We start from the raw sequence: 19811 nt of genomic DNA on the forward strand, positions 1-19811 counted from the left end.
GATCGCATATAGTAGTTTAGATTTAAAAAACTATTGCCGTGAACAAATTGTCATTTTCAGGGAACTGCAACTAAATAATTCAGAAACAACACTATAACGAATAAACTACCACCCCAGTAAACTAAAGGAATGCGTTCCTTACCACCTTCAAACCGGATGTTTGCCTTTCCATATCATCGGTGGTCAGACTGTATGGGAAAATATTACTCGTATAAATTTAATAAATATGAAGTATATGTTGTTAAAGAAAAAGAAATAAGCTTTCAGATACAAACTTTCTTACAAGAATTATAAAAACATGCAATTTGAAACATCTTAAGGGGTCTAAGGACCCTTAACCTTCAAATTTTTCGACTTTCTGGAAAAAATATATGTTATGAATAGTTTAATTTTGAACAATTTGATACCTTATTTATTAACATACGCAAAAAACTTTTCAAGTTATCGAAAAAATGCGTAAACTTTCCCTATAGAGATTTATGTTAACAGCAACTGTTTAAGCCTCTTTTTCTCAGGTTCCGTTTTCTCAGGTTTCTCGTTTTGCGTGCGTGATATCTCAGAATGTTTCTTATATATTTCCGTAAAACATTTAATGCCTATTTGTCTGATTTATTTTTATGGTCTAAACCTAAATTTATTTTATTTTTTTTTAATTTTTTTTTTTTTTTTTTTTGTAAGTTAATACAAAAATTGTCCAAAATTTTGGGTGAACTTTCATATTAACTTTCATTTTTAGTTAAAATTTAGATTCAGATCATAAAGATAAATTAGACAAACATGCATGAAAAGTTTTATGGAAATACATAAGAATTTTTCTGAGATATCAAGCACGCAAAACGAGAAACCGGCATCTGAAAAAGAGAGGCTTAAACAGCTGCTGTATACATAAATCTCTATGGGAAAGTTTACGCATTTTTACGATAACTTGAAAAGTTTTTTACGTATGGTAATAAATAAGATATCCAATTGTTCACAAATAAATTATGCATAATATATATTTTTCCCAGAAAGGCAAAATTTTGAAGGTTAAAAGTCCTTTAATTTTTCTAATGTACGTGCATTAAGGGGTCTAAGGACCCTTAATCCGTAATGCATGTACATTAGAAAAACTAATGTTCAAAATTGAAATCACTATTTATCTGACGTTTAGTATCAAAATTAGTTCAGTTTATGAACAGTCAAAGGTGTTTTTGTTTCTTCGTAATTTGATACTTTTTTGTCCACACTATCACGTTAGAAAATGATTTTGAGCAAACCCATATCTGGTCTATATCTGTCATGAACGATATGAATCATCATCATCAAATCTTAAAAGGCAAAAAACTGCTAACTAATTCTATTGTGAATTATTTAATAGTTAAAAATAAATAAAGTAAAGCAGAAGGCGAGGGTATTGAATTTGAAAGACAGGTTTTTGTAACATTTTTTAAAAATGACCTGTATGACATATAGGTAAAATATGCGCGATTAGGGGATTGCTTAAAACAATATAAAAACTGACATTTTCTGCAAAAATTCACATTTTTATCATAAAGCTAAAACAAAACACTGCAGGATGCTAACTGATGATTTTAAAAACTCTTCTATGCTTACACAAACAAAAAGAGAAAAATTCAAGTGTTTTTTAACACAAATAATTCGTCTGCACCGAAAATGATCTTTTTTCTAAATAAAACAACAATAAATAACAATACGTCGTCTTCAATTTCACGTCCCTGAATTAAAATCGATATCCTAGGGATAATGTGAGAAATCTATCTGCGTTGCCAACTTTATTTCCCTTCTGGCGTAATGTTCCGTTGTAACACCGATCAGAAGGAAAAAAAATCGCAAATAAAAGTTTACTGACATTTCCTGTTTTTTTTTCTTACCTCTGAGCGAATCGAAGTCCGTTTTGCTCTTATCTGCGCCAGCCACCATTTCTTTAGCCGGATTGCGAGGGAGTCTACAATCCCCTAACACCTCCATTACCATCCCTCTTGCTCTCCGCCTCATTCGCGGTTGGAGATCTGGACAGAGAGGAAGTGCTTCCATCCTTCTTCTTGGAGAAGCTTTGCGTGCTATGTTTCTATCCATCGAAGAATATTATTCATCTTGGATACCGTCTATTTTCTACAGCGTCCGTATCAGATCTACAGGTGAGTTTAAATTATGTGTTAAATAAAATGTGAATAGGTAACTTTGTCTTAGAGGGTATTGATACGCATATGTTCAGCTTAATTCGATACTGCACAGTTGTGTTTATTTAAAAGTTGTTCTCTTTCTAACAAGGGCAAAGTTTCGAAAGGAGCGTAAAAGTTAGGGGTATGCATTTGAACGTATCAAAAGTTTGTTTTTAGTTTGAGTGGATATTAAAATAAAAAATACCGAATGCAGTTACGCAGATATCGAGTAAAATTTGATTGAAGCATGTTTTGACAATCTTTCGATTTCATGTTAAACAACTCAGTTCGTTGTGTTCATTTAAAAGTCGTTTATTTTCGAATAAATGATAAGTTTCGTAGAGAGCGTAAAGGTTAGGGGTATACTTTTGAATGTATGAAAAGTTTGTCTTCAATTTAAGTGAATACTAAAATAAAAATAACGATGAAGCGGATACCGTGTAAAACCTTATTCAAACATGTTTTGACAATATTTTATTCTCATGTTGGACAATCCAATTCATTTTGGTTGGGTGTATGCTTTTGAATGTATAAATAGTTTGTCTTTAGTTTAAGTTTATATTAAAATCAAAAATATCGTGTAAAAATAGATTCAAACATGTTTTGGGCGATTATTGAAAAAAATGTCCCGTGCGTAACGCTAGGTTTTTTATTTTTTCCAACTTACCAAAGCCTTCAAAAAATAATACTGTTGAGGAATAAGACATTCTTTAATATACTATCAAAGCATAGCAGTTAATCCCATATTTAATTAATAGTTACTTGAATAAAATAAAATACTTAGCGTTACGCACGGGACATTTCTTCGAGAATCGCCTATTTAACAATCTTCGCATGTTGAACAATTCAATTCATTTTGTTCATTTAAAAGTCGTTTGCTTTCGAGTAAGTGATTAATTTTTTAGAGAGCGTAAAAGTTAGAGGCATGCTTTTGAACGTATGGATAGTTTGTCTTTTAAAAATATATCATGTAAAGTGAAGACGACATCGTGTAAAACTTGATTCAAACTTGTTATGACAGTCTTTCATTTTCATGTTAAGCAATTCAATTCGTTGAGTTCATTTTAAAGTCCTTTGCTTTCGAATAAATGATAAGTTTCGTAGAAAGCGTAAAAGTTATGGACATGCTTTTGAATGTATGATTAGTTTGTCTTTAGATGAAGTGGGTAATAAAATGAATAATATCAAATGCAATGAAGCAGATATCGTGTAAAAATAGATTCAAACTTTTTTTTACAATCTTCCATTCTTATGTTAAACAATCCAACTCGTTGTGTGCATTTTAAAGTCGTTTTCTTTCGAATAAATCATAAGTTTTATAGAGAGCGTAAAAGTTAGGGGCATGCTTTTGAACGTGTGGATAGTTTGTCTTTAGTTTAAATGGATATTAAAATAAAAACGTATCAAATAACGGGAGGTCGACATCGTGTAAAACTTGATTCAAACTTGTTTTGACATTCTTTCATTTTGATGTTAAGCGATTCAATTCCTTGTGTTCATTTAAAAATCGTTTGCCTTCGAATAAGCGGTAAGTTTCGTAGAGAGCGTAAAAGTTAAGTTTACTTTATGGCTTTTGAATGTATGAACAGTTTACAGTCTTTAGTTTAAGTGATATTAAAATGAAAAAATGTCGAATGCAATGAAGCAGATATCGTGTAAGACTTGATTCAAACATGCTTTGTCAGTCTTATATTCTCATGTTAAACGATCCAATTAGCGAACAATTTCCTTCTTAGCCAAAACTTTCAGCACACAGTGGAACCCATGTACAGTTTTCCCTCAGTGGATTTGCGTACTTGGAATAAATATTTTAAACATATGACTTGAAATTACATTGATTTTCCGCACAAAAAAAAAGATTTAAAATCTTTTTTGTAACAACCTATGTAGCCATAAAAGTCAGTTCACACTTACACGTTATACAGGTTCCACGTATGAAATGTCAACATTCTGCGACTAACCGTTTTTGAGTCATGCCAGATGCATGCATCGGCGCAAAATGGACTCAGAGATGGAAAAAACGTTCATGCGTACATAAGTACGAGCAGACGTCACAAAAAACTAGTCGACATTATTTCATGAAGGATTAGAACGGAAATTTAGGTTGAAGCTAGAGTGAGAACTTATTCGCAAATACTTCGTCCAGTTGGCCTGCTTCATTGCCTTTACACAGTACAGTTGATCCTGATATAAAATTTCTTTGCTCGCTATAAAATGTGACCCAAAATTTAATCAAGATTTTAATTTAGAAAATTAACGAGCTGATGTGTGCATCACATGACTTCCTTTTACTCCAATTTAATGTCATTTTTCCATTATTGGCAATTTTAATGTGATTCAATAGTTTACTCTCTAAATATCACCAACAGCGGCCAAATTGAAACTAGATTTTTTAAAAAATCACCAAATTTGTCGCTAAGTTGGCGACCAAGAAACTGACGATAAATTGCCAAGTGTCCGCCAAATCGTAACACCACTTGAGTTTACATCGAAATTAACAATGATTCCCCCCCCCCCCCAAAAGGGCCAAAAGACCCCTTTACACACCCGAATGCAACCAAAAGGGGAGATGCACAACTAGAACCCACTAGGAGTCTATGTACCAAATTTCAACTTTCTATGACATGCCGTTCTTGAGCTATGCGACATACATACGCACATACGTACATACAGACATCACGAGAAAACTCGTTGTAATTAACTCGGAAATCGTCAAAATGGATAATTCGCGTGTCTATGCGTTCTTAGGCACTAAACCACGTGTGGTCGAGTCGAAAAAAAAAACTCAACATTCATTCGGGGGTGAGCAAAATGGAAATTAAGGTCGATTTTTGAGTGAAATTTTTTTCGCGAATACAATATTTCCTATTTTTTTGTTAAAGGAAGTAATAATTTAAAATTGGCAAGGGGAAAAAAAAGCAAGTATTCTGACAGCCTGAAGTTTTGGATTAGTAAAAAGCATGCATCATTGCACGGAAGAAGAAAGTGTTTTCATTGTTGAACATTTCAGTTTTGAACGATACTGCATAAGTTATTTCTTTATCGTGTACTCTCTCGTTTTCATGTTCAGAGCTGTCACCCTAGATCAGCGTTTCTTAATTTCTTTGATTAGTGGAACTTTTTTTAATGCTCACTTTTGTCGTGGAACCCCTGTTGTTTAAATAGTTTGCTGTGGCATAGAGAGTTCTGCTTCGGATAATGCCCAGGTTCTTACCTCATAGAGATTATCACATTCACTATTTGTCATTAAAAAAATCGCTAACTAAGTACACATAATTATAGATAACTTTAATTATTGATGATTGCTAATTATTTTTCTTATTGTAAAATACTACTACACTCCTATTTGTGATTCTGAGAAATACTCAGAATTTTAAAAGGGATAAATAACCTCAGAACTTATGCATGAGTTATATGATTAAAATACCTTCTTAATTAGGAAAAGAAATGCTGCTTTACCTACAAAAATGTTAATAATTCACTTAAATTTAAGTAGAAAAAGTTTTTAATCCTTTAAATTATAATATATCTCTTATGTTTTAACATTTTTAAAATTTATTACAAATAAGAGTTTTGATGTCACTGTATGTTCCCTCAGACAGAACTAGAGTAGCTTTATATATAGCAGCCTTAGACAGAACTAAACTATTTAGATCCTCGTGAGCAGTACTCCTCCATAAATTGGTCATCACTTGTTAAATACTTAAATTGTCCTTTCAACTGCTGCTATACAGACTTTTCACTCCAGAGTCCGCTGTACCTTGCCACTATTTGTGCCTTTGTATGGAACTCTGAAGACAGCTCTGATTTTTTGAAACAGACCAGTAACCGAGAAATCCCTGGTCCAGCACCACCAGAGGTATCGTTTCTTTTGGAGGACTTTGTAACCACGAGCATATTTAACGTCCCCCAGTCACCATTAATGAAGACGTTGGATCTTCGACCAAAGAGGATTGAACCCGGGACCCTCCGGTCATAAGTCTGATGCCTTACCGATCAGACCACTATGGTCTTGCGATAGATATTGGGAGAGTGGCTAGTATCAAGGGCAAAATATTTGAAACTGATGTCAAAAATCGTAATTTATGGCAATATTTGGTAATGTGTATAGGAGAGGGATTTGGGGTGCTTACCCGAAATTTTTTCTTCAACATTGAACCCAATTTTAAACTATTTTTGGCAATATTAGGGAACCAATAACTTCTTCCGAAACTTTTTTTAAATTGAAGGTTTTAAAACCCAATTTTATGTTATTTTTGGAGACATTAGCTGAAAAATAGGCATTTTGGGATTGATCTCGAAAACATTTCGAAGTTAAAACCTTAAAGGCACCATTTCATGCTTTTTTTGATGGTCAAAAATTTGAATTTTTTCAGGCGATAAATAAAATTGTTCCCATAGTGTCTATTCCAGATGGGCAATAATGCTTAGATTAGAAGCGAAAGTGACAGTAAATGTATTTTTGAAAAAGCGTTATTTTTGTCGATTTTTTAAGTGACAAATTTGAAAGGTGTGAAAAGAAAACATACAAATCTCATGAAACCCCTTAGAGAGCTCCGTGGAACCCTGGGGTTCTGCGGAACACAATTTAAGAAACGCTGCCCTAGATCATTTAATTTAACACTTATTTTAACCTTTCTTTGAGGTTATTTAAAGTGAAAGGTGTTGTAGAGGTGCACCGATAAGCAGGATGGCAGATTACCGAATTATCGGCAAAAGATACTTGGCCAATGCTGATTAGTTACAATGATAATCTGATTTTTTTAGTGTACTTCAAATCAACTCTTTTTTAATTACAATTTCGGCTCTTTAGAAATCGTTAATATTATGCTTATTTCTGTGTGATTGATGATTTAATTTTCTCTGCTTGCATAATCTTCTTTAATACAATGTTTCAAAATTTTATAGTAATGAAAACCATTTTTTCTATTATTTTAACAATAAGGCTCGAAGTCTTTTTTGGATAAACTTGAAAAGCCAATCGTTATTAGTTATAAATGTTCATTCCAATCGTTGGAGCCTTTTCCGAGATACGAGAGACTTACTATGAATACATACAGAGGCATGCTCAGAAATTTTGGGACCCGTCACAAATGACTTTTACGGCCTTCCCCCCCCCTCAATATTGTGTAACCATTGCATTCCCCCCCTCCTATTTTATAAATCTGAGGCCCCCTTCAAGCTCGGGTCCGGTCTAACAGGTTTCCTTTCTCCCCCCCCCCCCCTCCTATGCAAGCCCCTGGATTCACTAGTAATATCATCAGTTCAGCTGCAAGACGATCACTGCTGATTATAGGTCTTGCTCATATAGACATCCACATATTGTGACTCTGAGCTGCTTGCATGTAAATATTTATCTTACATCTTTAAACGAGCAATTTCCAGTTTAATCAACTGGGTAATATAATAACGGTTATGAAAAGAGTTTATCTGTAACTCTATATATTCTGAACACTCGATATGAAGTTGAAGCCTATTTAGTCAACATATATTACATTAAATATGTTATTGCACGTGAATTGTTTGCTATTCTACATGTATATAAACTGCAGTTATCATTATTAATAATAAAGCTGAAAGTCTCTCTGTCTGGATATCTGTCAGGATCTCTGTGACGCGCATAGCGCGTAGTCCGTTTGTAGCATGAGGGTTTGTAGCATTAGCTGTCGCACTTCAAAGCGATTTTTCGAAAATTCGATTTTATTCTTTTTCTATTCCAATTTTAAGAACATTTTCCCGAGCAAAATTATCATAAGATGGACGAGTAAATTACCACGTTATCATAACGTGGAACCGTAACATGGGCAAGCCAATTGGTGAGAAATTCACCATACATTATTTGTAAATATAGAGGCGAACCAAAAGACCTTCTATTTTTCTACTATGGGCAAAGCCGTGCGGGTACCACTAATTAATATATGAAGATAAAACACAGCATTACAACTGTTGTATGGCAAATATCTGTATACGGTTTTATGAATGAATTTATGTTTAATTACCTAGCTAAAAAGTATTGAACAAAAATAGTAGTATCAAAACCTCAAAATATGTTCTTATTTATGTTTTAATATAAAAAGAGGGAAAGAAGGAAGAGCGATGAAAATTATTGAAAACTATATCAATAGTACTAAGAGGTTGAGAACCGTTGGATTAAGAGTTATATATTTTCAAATTAAACACTTTTTGTCTATTTGGTGTTGGAGAATTCTCTCTGATTTCCAAAACCTAGTGCCAGGTTGCAAAAAATTAAAAAATGATTTTTTTTTCTTATATATATTTGGGTGAAGGAGGGGGGATGTTTTATAATATGCCACCGCAGTTAGTGATAGCCATTAAAAAGCATAGACAGGCTATTTACCGAAAAACTATTGTTATGATTGTAATTGGTTTGAGCAACACATGTGAATTGTTCCTTCTTCGTGAAGCAAAAATTAATGAATAAATAGAACTTGAAATTGCAAAAAAAAAAAAAAGTGTATTAGTAGTTAGTGTTTTCAGTTACTCTTTTTTCTATTTTACTCTCACAATTGTAGGTTTGTTTTTAGAGTTTATGTTTCATATTTTATGCTTTCTAAAAAAATGAAAAAGATATATAGTATATATAACAGCGACGGTGTTTGTTTGTACCCATGACCAGAAGCCCCCACAGCACCTTCAGCTCTGAAACTTGGCACAAAATCGAACGTACACCGGGGGCGTGCACCTTGAACTAATTTCTAATTAGTTTTTTCTTAATTAAATATTTTATATGATTTTTAGCCCTTTTTTTTTGTATAATTCGTCACAGGCCCCCAAGCAATTGCGCCAGAAAAATATTTTTGTACCATAGTGTAGGGAATTATATTTCAAATATAACGACCAAAAAAATTTCAAAGATTGACCAATTTTTGAATTTTGTATAAATTTTTGAAAAAAACCTTAATTTTGCTCGTTTTTTCCCGGGTTTATTTTTTTTCTAAACCCATCCCGCAAAAAGTATTAGATATTTATTTTTGAAAATTTAGTATGTAGTAAAGTCAAAACATGTCTCCCTCTTCAGAAAAATATGTTTTTCAAAAATACGCGATAGCTTTAAAAAAAATATATGAAATTTTGAAAAAAAAACCCTTTATTTTTCGCTTTTTCTTGGGTTTAATTCTTTCTAAATCCATCTTACAAGATGTATGAGAGTTTTCTTTCTGAAATTTTAGTATGTAGTAGTGGATAAGACATTTCGCCTTCTTCAGAAAAAAAAATTTCCAAAAATATGCAATAGCTTTTTTTTAACAATTTTTTAAACTTCAAAGTGACACATTTTTTTTCGATAGGGGAAAAAATGTTTCTTCATTCTCTGACGTCATGATAGGGCTACGGTTGCGGTTGAATAGTAAAACCTGTGGTTTCTTGAATTGGTTATTGCACCGTTATTCATTGTGCTAACGTTAATTGATTTTCTTCTTAATTTTGAAAGTCGCTTGGCGAATTTGGCGATAAACATTGGAGTTGCGGATTATTTGTTCATTTCGCAAAATATTTTAGATTGCAAAGGATTGCATTTTCGTTTTCAAAGGGTGTTCACGCATTTTAGTTTAAAAAAAATGATCACTGGTTATTTGACATCTGACGGGGGCTGGCGAGCGGTTCTAGAGGTTTTTTCTTTTTTTTCTTTTTTTTTTTCATTTCTCAAACGATAGCTTTTTAATAGTTAAATTTTTCATAAGAGCCTTTTTGTCCAAGATGTACCGTGTTTCTTAATTGCGTTGTTTTTTTGCTGGGGAGTTGAATTCTTTTTCATACGGGATACGGGATTTCCTTTTTTTCTAGATATACCGTGCTTTTTGATTGTAATTGCTTATCGGCCAGAGCTCGTTTCGCTCGCTAATTGGGTGAGTTACTGCAGCGCGATCGCTTTTTTTTTTTTTTTTTTTTTGCAAACGCTATTTTTTGCAAACTACGGGGAACAAGGAGAGAGCTTTTTGCGCTATTTAATTAAACAAATAAAGCGCAGTTTTTTTTTTTTTTTTTTTTTTTTTATGATCATTGATTGCAATTTTGGCGCAAAAAGGTGAATGACACAAAAGGCAACTGAAAATAGGCATAGAATATACGAAAAAGATAGATTTAGATTAATTAATACCGCTGTCAAATTTATTTAAACAGGTGATTTATGACTGGGATACTACGTACATCACTTGACTTGTTTACTTTCTGCCGTGGCGAAAATTGAAAATTAAGATTTCTTCCTGTTTGCTCCATTTTTTTCTAGTTTTACATTTTGATGCAACTTGCCAAGGTTTTATTCTTATGCAGTCATTTCTTGTGATGATTCTCAATTATATAATGTTTAAATTCATTTCAACTTAGTAAAATAAAAGAACTTTTTGTTAAATATTGTGGTCAGGAAGATAACTAACCCCTTGCATGTGACACCGAAACTCAATTCGAACAACGAAAATGCATCAGTTTTGAAAAACCGATCTGAGTTCGAACAATAGGTGTTTCAGTTCGTGAAGCTCGAACTCAGTTCGTCCAATGAAAAACATATCCAATTGGGTGAGCCAAAAAAAAAATTTTTTTTCTTTCTAATTCCAATGATAGGTAGTGCGGAAAAGCTGTCATTTGCTAAACAAAGTGCACTTGAAAAAACTAAAAAATTTTGGAGATTTTTTTCATTTGCCGCAAATGCGTTGAAGTTTCGACCAAATGCCGTTTTTTGATGTTTTTAGCAGCATTAGTTCAAAAGAAAGTTTTTCTATTTTCGCTGATGGGTTGTGCGGAAAAGGTGTTACTGGTCCAAAATTCCCATAAAAATTTGAGTTGTGCGGTATAAATCTTTCCTTTTGTACAAATGCGTAGACGTATTAACATTTTCTTTTTAATAACGTTTTTAACAAATTTAATCAAAGCATTAAAATATTGTTTTCATCATATTTATATGAAACTAGCTGTGTCGGTCGACTTTGCGCGGTCTACCTCAAAAATAAAAGTTATATTAAGTGACGCGCGTTCAACAATCAAGTTTGAAGAAAAAAATCAGTAAAATTTTGCGGCAGATTGCAAAAAGATAAACAAAAAGTAAACATTTCAAATCCCCCGATTACAGGAAAATCCTTTAAAACAAAAGTCAGAATTTTATTTGTTCATATTCGAGAAAAAAATGGCAACAGATCTTTCGTCTCAATGATTTTCTTCACGCTATGAATTTTAATAAAAGCATTGTTACGGAAAGTTGAGATGAGGCACTGACTAATAATTTGAATAGAGGAAAGCCTTCGAAAAATAGGGATTTTATGTCGAAATCGAAGTATCATAATTAATAGTTTTTAAGTGATACAGTCGAGTCCCGACTTACGCGAGTCATGCGTTCCAAGACTCCTCGCGTAAGTCGAAATTTCGCGTTGTGGAAAAATGTATGCATAAACATTTTTTAGAAACATACCTACTTTTTTAGACATTTGTAAACACCCCTCAAACTGCTTTAAAGCATTCCTCAACTATACATTACAGTTTCTTACATAAAAAACTCAACTTTTACTGTATTTAATAAATAAAAAAGCTGTTTTATTCAACATAAAATAGTTAAAATGCACAAAAAGAATGATTGATAAAATAAAACACGGTACGTACAGTATGTAGTAATAATAAAATGCTGCACTATAATAGTACTGTACAGTAGATACAGTAATAATATTTATGAGTTAAAAAATGAAGATGATGAAGATTTATGCTGCTTAATCAGATCATTATTTTTTTAATAAATACATTTTTTAAATACGGTTGCTTCGCCTTTTCTTTTACAACATTTCCTTTTATGGCAACAAGCCCCTCTTCCCCAATCTCTTTAATCCACAATGCAAGAGCAGCTTACATTTTCATATACTTTACTCCGACTCTGCAAGCTTTAACATTGAAATGCCCAAGCATATCGAGAATCTTAATCTTCTTTTTACTGTCAGAAACTTTATCCCCCCCCCCCCCCCATCTTCATAAATTTTAGATGAAACAGCTCACTAAGGTGCCATTATATTTCATCAACTTTAATGTTTAGAATGTAAAAAAAGAAAGCTGCTGAGCGGTTTTTTTATGCACTAACAACATGATGCCTAGACTAGTTCGATGTGGGAACTTTCAATGGTCAGTGTGATACAAATGGGATGTAATAACATTCACAAAATATATATTTAGCTGTCAATAACGAAGCCGCTACTTCCTTCTAAAGAAATTCTTGTTGTTGACGAGGAATTCGCTCGCGTCAGATCTAAAATTCGTTACTCGTGGAAAATTCGCGTTATAGCCATTTCGCGTAAGTTGAATCGCGTTGTGACGGGAGTCTACTGTAGCTCCAATAATTATTATCGGAGGATTATGTTCATTAGCCAAACATAAAGACGGAAAAATTACGAATCCATCGATACCTGATTCGATGGTCAGTTTACTGGCGTTTTGTAGAAGTGGCTCGGACATAGGTACGCACAGTTTTAAATTATATAAGATACTTATATAGTTTGTCACATGTTATGATGCATGTTTAGATTCTTGTTGTGCTATAAATTAACTATCTACTCTTTGCTCATAAATTTTAAAATGTGAAATATGCTATCAAATCTGTTTGCTTTGCATTTCAAACCAAAGTAAAACAGTTTACTGTTTGACCGCGGATTGTATGTAATTTGGTAATCTGCCAAGTAAAGACTATTCCATCTGAACGAATCTAGCAGGGGATAAGGGAAAATAACGATGAGATTTAGATGCACGCGTTTTATACTGTTACCAGTGCCTTATTCCTGTATTCGCAACTCCAGCGCTCGAATACGCTACCTTGCGGTGATTTACAAAACTGCCGAAGAAACTAAAACATTGCCACGTTGCGTTCCACGTGTGTCTGTTGACGTAAACACAGGCAGTTTGTTCTGAGTATTTATTAACGCAATCGATGTGTCTTAGTTTGCTTTCAGCTACAGAAATTAATTCGTCCCTTAATAGTATTATCGAACTTCTCAAAATAATGTTAGTTATCCTTATTTCCTTCTAAAATATGAGTTGATTGAGAAATGGTGAAACTCTGGATTAACAAACTTGGATAACGTTATACAAAGTAAAAAATTTTATTGTTTTGTATGAATTTGTAAGAAAATGAGTTTTTTTAATCTTAAATTAATTTAACTAACCATATTTTACAGCAGCATTTAGTTGGAATGGACAGTATGCAAAATATTTTCTTGAATATATTATCGTAGAACAAAATGAAAAATGTTTAACCGAGAAAGAATTTACTTTATTCCTTTTATTCTCAGCTGAAAGGTTTCGCCAAATTTGTTTAGGGTTATAGTTTTTGTATTGTGCGAGCAAAGTAGCCTTGGCGAGATTTCGCGTTTTTAGTTAAACCATTTTTAATTTTTATCATGAGTGGAATAAAATGGTAGTAAGATTACAGAATTCGATAAGTAAAAAGAAATAATGATCAATCAACTGAAAAGAAAACTACCACCATATATCCGTAAGAATTTTGTAGATGATTTGCATAACATGACATAATTAAATCGTAACTCAGAAATTAGAAAAATCGAAATAGAAAATTTTTAAATTAACCGATTCGGGAATTCGAGAGAAATAACTCAGCTACAAATGCAAAACAATAAGCGCTAGTCAAGCAAAGCAAAGAATTATCATCTTCTTTTGGTAATAATTTAATGTCACATTAAATTTTCTAGCATTAATTGTTATTCTTGCCAGGCCACAATTATTATTCAGTTTTATCAAGAATTGATAAATATCGAATTCAGCGTCGTGAAAATGGCTGCTTAGAACTACGAACTACGTAGTTTGCATTAATGTTTGACATTTAGTAATGCTTCTTGAATTCTAATCTCTTTCTACTTGGGCCAAAATATCCCCAGGACTTAAAATATTGATTTAAACAGGATAAAACAAAAAAATCATACATACGAACAAAAATCACAACACTTTTAGCATTTTCTTCGTTACCACGTGCGTTTGTTTTAGTTTTTTCATCCGCCATTAGACAGTGACTGCAGTGCCCCCTATAGTTCGTTGGAGTTGCGAATTGCATTCTCTAAAATAAGATAAGGAAAAACAAAAATAGTCACAATGGAAACAACAAAGAGAAAAGAAAATATTTTCATTTCGTTCAGTAATGTAAGAGCAAAGTAGTAAGCTCAAAACTTTGTTGCGAATAAATAAATCAATTAATTTTTGCCGGGAGAATATAGATCGAATATACTTCAGATTTAAAAAATACTTCCGTGAGTAAAATTTCATTTTTACAAAACTGGGGCTGAATAATAGAAAGGCAAAAGTGCACATCTATATAATACCAACTAATACCCCTATAAACTAATAGGTACGTCCATTTCCTCCTAAAACCGGTTATTAGTCTTTCCATGTAACCGATGGTCAGACAGTAGATATCACCAACAAAGGAATAGGTGGGCAGAAAATTTCTGCCCGCCTCCTAACCGAATGTTTTATCTACAATGTTTTAGGCAATAAAACCCTTTTTCGAGTTGAATTTTGGCTTTTCAGCGCTTTTACTTCTATTACAACTTTGTTATATAATGAAATCATCTCTTCCTTTACGGTTGACTCCGACCCCGACTCCGCAGTTCTGTTTTTAATTGTGAAATCATGATTGTCGACATGATTTGTTTTTATTTTCTTCTTGAAGTTTTAATTTATTTATTCCATCTTTGGCAATGGGGAAATACAGGGAAATTCGGAATCATTTAGGTTTTAGCAGAAAGAAGAGTGCAGATTTTTTTTTTTTTCCTTTGATGATTAGAGTTTTTTTTTTTTCCTTTGGATAGACATTTTGTAATGCTTTATTTATTTTCTAAAGTAATGTTTTTTTTTTTATATTTATTTATTTATTTATTTTTATTTATTATTTTTTTTTCGGCAACAAAGGAAAAAAAAATTCGAGGTGCTTTACTTTTTTTAAGAAGAAAGAACTTAAACAATTCTTTTTTCTTCTTCTTTTGGTAAGAATCGTATTTATTTTGCTGAGCTTTTTGTTTCAATTATCTTTTCTTTTTCAATTTTTAAAAGCGATTTAAAGTTTTTTTTTTTTTTCAGAAATAAATATATTAGCTGCATTAATAAAAAGGTGCTACTTCGTTATTCGTTGTTTTACTTATTTTTTTTTTTTTCATCTGTTTCATGAGATGAGCGAGGATAAATTTTTTCTTTAAATCTACTTAAAACGTTGAAAAGGCTTGTTTGACATAATTTGCTGTCTTAGCTTATGAATATTGATTTGATCCTTGAATGACGATGGTGGTATACGAGGCTCGTTTAGTTCTGGACGGAACTTCTTGTACTGTTTTCAAACTCTAGAAAGCACGGATTAGTTGAAAATTTTGCACAATTATCGAATACGTATTTGGGACAGATACTCAAATTTCCAAATTTTTTTTGACCATGTTACGTGACAAAAGCAGCCTAGAATGGTAGCATAAGTAGGTTTTCGCATCGCATCCCTTCAGCTTGGCTTCTATTGGGGCTGCAAGTCCTAACGTCCAGAAATTTCTCTATCTTATTTATCAGGTGTCAGATTGAGAACTCGTTCGTTTCGAAAATGCACACTAAATACTGCAGAGTTCATTCTTTCTTCCTTTCTTTTTTTTTCAATACCAGCAACGGCACTTTTTTCCCCTTTTCATATGGAACTGCCGTTTCCCCCGCCGTCTATTAGTATAAGAATCAGTAACTTTGTTCTTATTTCAAAATATCTACCAGGAATTAGGCGTGAATTCTGAGTTGTTTTCGCTGGTTTTAAACGCAATGTAAGCAGAGCGTAGCATGAAGTTTTCTAATAGCATATTTCAAATTTTAAAATTTATAAGCACTAAGTCGTTAATTTATAACGTACCAAGAAACTAAAAATGCATAATATGTGACAAACTATACAATTATTTCACATAAATACGACAAAAACAAAATTTTAAGTTGTTGACAAAATTTATTGAAAACGTTAAAAAAAAAAAAAAAAAAAAAAAACGAAAATTGGTGAAAATTTTACTCATTTGCAGCAAAAGAAGCACTACAACACACATCTGAAATTTTGTATGGGGCCACCATTGGCATCTTTTCCGCACAACCCACTATCGAAAGCAGAAAAACATTTTTTTTTTTTTTTTTTTCTAATTTTGTGAAAAACATCGAGAAACAGCATGCAGTCGAAACTTCAACACAACTGCTGCAGATCAAGAAATTGCCCCCAAAAAATTCCATTTATCTTAATATGCAATTTGCTCTACCAATGGCACCTTTTCGCATTACGATTATCAAAACATTGGGGAAAAAAGGGTTTTTTCATAGGGGACCCACCCTAATGTCCAATAGATATCCGTACTTTGTTTCTAAATTTTCTCGCAAAAAGTTTTGCGCCTTTAGTCAGTTTTTTTGTAATTCTGCCGCTTCTCCCAAATTTCATTTAAACCTCATTATCGTCGCAATGTCGGAATTTGACGATGATGAAGAATACTTGTTAAGCTCTACAAGCTCAGATAGCAATATTTCAACAAATGAGTGTCCCTATTTTACTGAGTGTTATTTGGAAATCTGATGTCTTAATGCTTTGGTCAAAAAAAAAAAAAAAAAAAAAATACATGTCTTGAAACTCCATTCTTTCGCAATGTCCTAAGACAAATCTTTAAAAAAATATCCATTTCCAACATGTTGATGATAATAACGAACAAGATTAAACAGAATAAAATTTTCCATTTTCGGCATATTTTTCTCAAATACATTCCACAAGCAAGGGATCAATAAAAGTTGAACAAATTAAAAGCTCAGAGGAAAAACATAAGTAATGTGAAAGGTATGTGAGTCCAAGAAAATCGGGTTTTAAATTCCTGGCGCCTTCTTTTTCTTTACTTTACGCAGTCGGGGTTGATTTGGCACCATGGTGTTGGGATGATAAAAGGAAATATAGTGAGTTTGAATGTTTAAATTGTTAACTTGTTTTGTTTCCTCACTCTAACTTTCTATTTATACAGGGTGAGGCAAAAAATAAGAATCGGTAGTAAAGGAATTTAAAACAAAAACAATTCAACTTTCAGAAATTAGGTTTGTATTGTGTGATACTGTAGACGATCTAGTTTTTTACATTAAGTTTTAAGATGACATCAGTAAGATGACATCAGCAAAGTGATAACAAAAGGACCATTCTCAAAAAAAGTTCTAACAGCAAAGCCACGATGTTCTCACGTCCAAACCATAGTTGCAAATGAAAATAGATTCTCCCACTGCCTACCCGCTCCCCACCACCAACGCAGGCCACCAACATACCTTTTTGCCCCACCCTGTACTTCATTTATGTGAACGAATCTTATCTCATCAGTCAAGGTAAATTTTCTTTTTTTAAAGGATGCTTAGAGGAAAACGTGACACATTCAAGACAGAAAAGAAGCTGCCCATAAAGGGTGTCACACTTTTCTTCGCCATTTCGACCCTCTCTCCCTTCTCCCCTTTGTCACATATCATGCTATATTTCATTTTCATATTCTTATAAAATAGGCATAATGTCACACTTATTACACCCTCTCTCCACTTTATCACAATTTCACGACCCCTTCCCGTCCCATCACTTGTGGCCAGCCCCGAATAGCATGTCCATCCGACCAAAATACCCATTCCTTTAAAAATGTCGTAACCTATTCAATAAATGCCCTGGCGATAACATAAACTCTTACCCGCAACAGTTATTAATGTACTAACTTTGGTACTTAAATTGCCCTTGCGTGTTTAGTGTGATGTAAATATTTGGATTGAATCAGTTGTGAATGCCAACAAGTTTATGCTAACATTATTTCAAAAGAGCTCTTCTCTAAATTGGAGTTTCAATTACGGCCGGCGGTGCACAATTTCTATTCGCCAGTTGATACATAACAAACTCGCAATTAAATTGCCAATGCATCAAGAAAAAATTTTGCTTTGCAACTGAACCTTTGATAATAATAATCAAATTTTTTTGAATTCTTTATGAAGGTAATTAGACAAATAAAAGAAAAAGAAGGTAAAATACTCAATTTATTTAGTATTTTCTTTTATGTTGAAAAGTTTCAAATGCCAATAGCACCAGAACATTCCTCAATTAAAACAAGAAGTTCTGTCTAGAACTAAACGAGCCTACTTTCCCATATGCCCATACTACTTTCTAGTACCTGATCAATATTCTCAAAAATAGCTAAAATCGCAAATTGTTTCAAAAATATTTTTTTAAATATTTTAAGCTGATTTCTAGGAATAAAATATTCCTCATTCATCTTTAAAAAAAAAAGCAGCACCTTTTAAACAAAGCAGCTAATACACTTTTTTCCATTAAAAAATTCTTTTACAGCTTTCAAAACGAAAAAATAATAATCTTACTACTATTATATATCCGAAAGTTTGTATGGATGTATGGATGTATGGATGTTTGTTACTCTTTCACGCAAAAACTACTGAACGGATTTTGATGAAACTTTACAATAATATAGCTTATGCATCAGAATAACACATAGGGTAGTTTTCGTCCCGTTATGGGGGCGATTAAATTCGATGATCGAAAGCATTTAAAGTTTTATTACATATAATTTTATTACCATTTATTTATTAAAAGTTTCAATAATCCTCTCAGTAAATGAAACTACCCACGAAACGACACTAAAAGTTTCAGTAAAATATAAAAAAATATGCTGAACAAACTATATTTGACAAATATAAAAGCTTCATTTTATTGAAATCAAAAAACCGAATACGGGAACAACAAATAAAATAAAAAATAATCACCACGAGTTGAAATACATCGTGACGCACATATATGAAATTCTTTGGCGTCGCAAAATTTGACAGCATTATATTTCTTGCCATTTAATATTGACATTAAAATCATGGGGGAATTATCGAGTCGCAGAACATGTGAAATTGGCGAAAACTTTTTATATTGCTAAAATTGCTATCGCCAATGCTTGTTCTTTTGATACTTTGATGAAACTTTTATTGTTTTTTAATTAATTAATACATTTATCTGGCGAATTATTTTACACTTTAATGGATCCTTGGCTGAATACAGTAACATGGTTGCTTCCTAATACTGTTTAGTTTTGATTTGGCGGATTACGAAAAAGCTTAATTTAATTTTCCTTTTTTTTTTTTTTTTTTTCATTTTAATGTAACTTTTTATGCTACTTAATGGCTTTTCTTTTAATTTGATCTTTAACAAATAATTTAAAAATTTGTGGAACTTTTCATGTTTTTTTTGTGCAATAATTTATTTATGTGGCGAAGTTTCTCCCCTTTAAATTTCCTCACAATGCGTAAACATTGGAATACCTTTTACCTTTTTAACAGGCTTGTTTTTATTTTTTAACTGTTATTATTATTTTTATTTATTTTTTTTCAACAAGCAAAAGTTTTGTTCAAAAAAAGGAATTTTTATTATTATTATTTTTTTTAAAGGCTGAAATATATAGGTTTATAAAAATTATTATTTTTTTTTTAAGGCTGGAATGTATAGGTTTATAAAAATCTTTAAGTGAAAAGCTGCCATGTTTTCTTTTTTTGAAATTTTTATTAGCATGTTTTTCCGGATGAATTCATTATTGTTTCAATGTACTTTTAAATGATTTAAATTTCTTGTTTTTTAACATACAACGTACTCCTTTATGA

The 19811-nt window shown here is 32.3% G+C and overlaps 1 protein-coding gene across 1 annotated transcript in view; it reads left to right on the forward strand.

The window, feature by feature from the left end:
- Positions 1-2002: 2002 nt before the first annotated feature.
- Positions 2003-19811, forward strand: part of LOC129217326 (uncharacterized) — a 105095-nt gene continuing 87286 nt past the window's right edge. The window contains exon 1 of the mRNA XM_054851607.1: positions 2003-2138. The gene's annotated coding sequence lies outside the window, so the exon portion shown is untranslated. The remainder of the gene's footprint in view (positions 2139-19811) is intronic.

Source organism: Uloborus diversus, chromosome 2 (assembly GCF_026930045.1).
Source record: "Uloborus diversus isolate 005 chromosome 2, Udiv.v.3.1, whole genome shotgun sequence".
In the NCBI taxonomy this organism is placed as follows: Eukaryota; Metazoa; Arthropoda; class Arachnida; order Araneae; family Uloboridae; genus Uloborus; species Uloborus diversus.